Source organism: Cupressus sempervirens, chromosome 6 (genome assembly GCF_028749045.1).
Source record: "Cupressus sempervirens isolate cs-2001-9-10 chromosome 6, ASM2874904v1, whole genome shotgun sequence".
NCBI lineage: Eukaryota > Viridiplantae > Streptophyta > Pinopsida > Cupressales > Cupressaceae > Cupressus > Cupressus sempervirens.
In genome coordinates this window covers 10295179-10300909 of record NC_143123.1, presented here as the reverse complement: position 1 = coordinate 10300909, position 5731 = coordinate 10295179, and positions in this window count along the sequence as shown.

Genomic DNA, 5731 nt, shown 5'->3' with positions numbered 1-5731 from the left:
CACAGCCAATGTCGGATGAATATTTTGCCTCTTGGAATTCGTGCAGACTAAACTTCATTTCTCTTGCATTTCACTGAGTTTCATTTCATGTTGCCACTCTTTATGACATCCATGCTTAATACAAGACCAGCTTGGAGGGACTTCAAACTTGTAAAGGAAAATTTGATATTTCATCCACTCACATACTTGTCATATAGGGGGAAATTCAAACCATATGGGGACTTGAAAGATCCCTTAATTTAGTTTAATCTTATTCCATTAGTATCCAAATAGGGAGAATTGACACATTCAAGGATTTGTCCTTGATTTTCTTAATCAAAGTTCAAGGGGAAAATCGCTGTGTACAGGGACAGACCAGATTCCCACACTTACCATTTTCATGGTTTCATATTATCCTCCAAGGAAAAAATCAACCTATTTAGGGACTAGGGGGAATTCCAAGAGTACAAGGACACTTTGGAGACCTTATTCTTCAAGTGGAAAACATAGTCGTTCAAGGACAAAGTGGAAATTTCATAAGGACGAGGTCAATTGTGAAATTTCTATCCTCATGGACTTTCCTTATTTCAGGCCCAAAAAATTTCTGTGGGAAAACTACCTTCACAAGAACAAAGGGAAAGTCCTTGTCCACAAGGACTGTCCACTCCACTATCCACTCTTCAAAACTTTTCTAAGTATAGACTCAATCAAAAATCAATATGTAGAGGACTCTTGCAATATGGCATTGTTTCTTACATCCAAGAGGGGAAATTTGACCTCCTCAAGGGCAAATTGTCTTAAGCTCTTAACACTTAGTTTTTTACTTGTTAATGCCCTCTATGAGTGGGAAAATCGACCCCTTGAGTGTCTATTGCATTTCTTCAAGTGGAAATTGACTTTCATAGGGACTTTGCCCATTTTGAAGTGGAAATTTTGTTGTTATAAGGACAGTACATTTTTTAGGTGGAAAGGTTTTTTTCAGAAGGATCTTGCACATTTTAAGTGGAAAACCAACTTCCATGGGGATTTTAAAGTCCTCTTGCTATTAACAAGTACTTATAACATATTTCAGACCAATTGACCAGCTAAATTTCTCCATATTTAGAAACAGTTGTTTTGTGTAGTAAGAGGAAAGAATGATCATTATAATAAAATCTAGGATGAAATGCAGCATTGAATATGATATTTTGTAAAAGGAATGCAAGCTTACAAATGGATATAAGCTATTAAATAGAATGTGATAATGGATATTTCTGCATGTTTATTTTCCTTTTAAAGAAAAAAAAATCAGTGTGTTTTCAAACAAAAATGTAGGCATGACAGTAAAAGGGGTAGATAAGAAAATCTCCTCCTTATTACGATAATAGATGGATTTTATTATTAGTTAATGGTTATCTATTTGTAATCTATTGTAAATATTAGAATGTTTATAATATTAGAACTAGTTTGTAGTTATCTGTTAGCTTTCTTTTAGCTAGAATAGAATGTTTCTATTCTTTACGATCGTTTCCTAATGAAACATTGTTTAATTCTTTTGTATATATAGAACTCTCGGTCTCTATTAATATTAAGCAAATATTTACCAATTACTTTGTGATATGGTATCACAGCCAATTCTTTGAATTTTTTTGAAAAATATTATAATTTCTTGTTCAAAATTATCAAAGCAATATTTTTCGAAATTATTTTCTATGATATCTGCTTCTTATGACCATTTTTTTGCGACTGCCATTTTTTTTCTACACATTTCCGCCATTTTTTGTGGTTTGTTTGCAGTAGGGTCGTTTTGTTCAAAACCCTAATTTTTTGTACCGGATAAAAAAAATTCAAATTCTTGATGGGCTTTTCAAGATCTCAACTAGGTCATTGTCTATTTTTTCTAGGTGCCTCAATTTTTGAGCTAGAGGATCCAAAAACCAACAACATATGCTTTCTAGGTTTTTCGAGCTCTCTTCTGGGTATGTGTTCAAATTTTTAGGTCTACTATTTTTTTGCCTTGAAGTACGTGCCTTCACATATTTTCATGCTTTTTCATTGAAAAACATGCAATGGCATCTCTAACAAATATTTTTCTCGAGAGCAATTCAGAATTCAATGGTAGGAATTATGGCACTTGGAAGCAGCGGATAATAGCAATTTTTTAATATCGAAATACTGATCAGATTGTTTTTGGGCGTTACACAACATCCGACTGCCCCTGATAATGTTCAGGATACATGGGATTTGAAGAATTGAGAGGCGGTGATAATTCTCAAATTATTCATAGCTAATGATCATCTCTCTCAGATTTCGTCCAACAAGACAACTATTGAGTTATGGGCACATCTCAAGAATCTTCATGAGACTTCTGACAAAAGCAAAGCTTTCTTTTTGAAGAACACTTTTTTTCTATTATCATGGATGAGAGAACATCGCTCCAAGCTCACTTGAATAGGATTCAGGGAACCTATGATCAATTGCTTTCCATTGGTCACAAGATGGAGGAAGAGGACATTGTGGTCATCACTCTTAGGAGTTTACCCAAGTCCTACGAGCATTTTATCGAGACTCTCAACATCACTTCTTCTAATGATGATTTGAAATTCACAGATCTCTGCACACTCCTACCTTACCAAGATCAGTGGAAACAACAGTTCGGTAGCAGTTCTAGCTCCACCTCCACCGAGCAAGCCTTTGTTGCTAAATCCTTTCAGAAGGATAAAGGCAAGTCTCAACAGTCTTCTTAGCAGAAGTACTCTACTCTAGCTTCAGAAGGCTCTCGAAAGAAAAACATTAAATGCAACTATTGCCACAAGTTTGGTCACATGAAGGTTGAATGTCAGAAATGCTTAGCTACCCAATCTAAGCAATCAGGTTTGCAGCCCAAAGCAAAAAGTCCAAAGCAAACTGAGCAGATGGAATTTTCCAGACCAACAGATCATGTGAAGTCGTCTACCTGGTACATTGATTTAGGTAACTCTCGTCATTTCACCCACCACCGAGACTGGTTCACTGACTACCTCGTTTCCTAAGGAAACATCGTTCAATTCTTTTGTATATATAGACCTCTCGGTCTCAGTTAATATTAAGCAAATATTTACCAATTACTTCATAATACTTCTAACTTAAACAATATGTAATGTCCCGTTTTAGGCATTTTTGAATTTTCTTCAACTTTTAAAGAATTCATTAGATTTTCCTCCGATTTGCTTCTTTATTCCCAAAAGTTTTCATGATAATTCATATCTGATGTCCTTTAACGATTGATATTCTCATATATATATCCAACACTTCATAGGGTTGTGTCTTTTCATTAATATTAATATATTTAATAAGGTAGTTATTCTATTATTATAATAGTTATATATAATTATATATTAATATTAATAATATATGATTATATATTACAATAATAATATATGACTATATATTATATATGATTATATGTTATATATGAATCATAATTAAATATTACTTTAATATATAACAAAGATATAATATCATATATTATTGTACAGATATGTACTAATTATCTATGGCACATAAATATCGAATATATAATAATATTCATAGATATATTTATATGTATAATTAATACTTATAATTATATAATATATAATTATAAATTATATAATATAATATATGATTATTATAATATTATAAATTATATATTAATATAATTATAATATTATCGATTATTAATATTATATACTCTTTATGTATAATTAATTTATATACTGAAATGGGGATATCACAGCCATCCCCTCTCGAATTTGCTTGTCCTCAAGCAAAAAATCATTCACATACAAACTCCTTCATAGATACAAACATATTCATATACAAGAGTCCTAAAATATCTATTCAACATACATCTCAATGAATGAAAACACGAGGCAAACACCATGTAGACAGATGAGAACACGAAGTAGACACGATGCAGACAGATGAAGACACGGAGCAAACACGATGCAAACACGCAATATACACATTAGGCATTTCCTCAATTGTGAATCCTGCAACCAAAGAAATCATTAGTACACATTATGTATAAATCAATCTCCTAACAAGGTTTTTATAGTCTCAATCTATTTATTAACTCATCATTTTCTAAATATGGGAGGAGGAACCATAATAGGGTGCCCTGTTACCTAACCAGTGGGCCTCACCATTCTCCCTCATTATCGTTACCTTCGTCCGATCATCATTTCCAAGAAGGCGCCTTTGTATGATGTACCCTGAGATATCCCATCACCGAGGCCTTACCTGGTACCTGTAGGCTTTATCCGATACCCCAAGTGATGTCACCCAGTCCATTCCACCGCAGGCCTTATCTCGACTTGGAGAATCATGATCTTAAGGTGATTCTATCAACTATTTTTCAATAAGAAGTCTTTTCAAGCATAATCTTTGAACTATTGGATAGTTAATCTTATACTCAGTTATAGGAGGAGAAACCATAAGGGGGTGCCCTGTTACCCAAATTAATGGGCCTCACCGTTCTCCCTCATTATTGTTACCTCTCTCCAACCATCATCTCCAAGATAGTGCCTTTGTATGATGTACCCTGAGATATCCTGTCACCGTAGGCCTTACCCGGTACCCGTAGGCTTTATCCGGTACCCCGAGTGATGTCACCCAGCCCATTCCACCGCAGGCCTTACCTTATCTTGGAAGATGATGACCTTTTAATCAGTTTAACAAAATTATTTGTGATAACAATTGAAAACTAATCTCATTTAAAAATTTGAAAACTTAATAATATCTTATTCTTTAATTGTTTGATTATGACCTATTAACTTGGTCAATTAATCTCACTCCCTTATAACTATTCAATATTCATCACAAGAACAAAACGTGTCAATAATAACAAAGACACTAACAATTATTTCATATTAAAATATATGAAGAAAATAAAAAACTTACCTCATTACCTTTATAGTTGAAATGGCAATTTATGAGTATGAAGTAATCTTCATATCCACTTAAGATCTTCTTCTTGTATAATCCTTATTTTTATCTTTCATCTTTCATGTGCTATATTGAACGTCTTTCAAATTTGCCTCTTTTAATCCTTGCTTGGTAAACGATGGGTTCCACTGTATGTGGTTCTCAAGGCACCGACCCAATGGCTTAACATTCTACTTAAATATTTTATTTTCACCGCTGGCTATGTGATTCTCTGATACCAACGCATAAATCTATCTCTATTTTAGTATATAAAAACATAATGAAGATATCGGCGCATCCATTTTAATTGGATTAAGTGCCCTATCTGCTTCACTCGAGGTATTGGCATTAATTGAATCTGTTAGTAAGAGGCCAAGAGTGGCATTGCCACCATAATTAGAGATCAAATAGTAGCAGACTAAAACAACAACAATTGTGGGGAACCAATAGAGTCAATTGTAAAACAAAAGTTAGTGTCTTCTGAGCCTGAAAAAGAGTCAAGAGAATGATCAAAGAAGGGCTAGAACAGTGAGCATGGCAGAGAAAGATATAAAGACACGTTTCAAAAGATTGGCAGTAGACGTTGCAAGGATTATACAAGTTGAAATGATGATTGATAGGCTTGACAAAATTAAGCTAGTCTTGGTAAGGAATATCAGGATTGCTAAAGAGCTTTCAAAACAAGACTCTTCATGTGCAAAAGAGTTATTTTCCATGAAAGTTTTCAATGTTGACCAAAAAAGACACATTCAGCCATACAATGGTGAAATCAGGGCAAAGAAGCTCGTGCAATGGATTCCGCAAAAGGAGGTATGTTTCATCATCA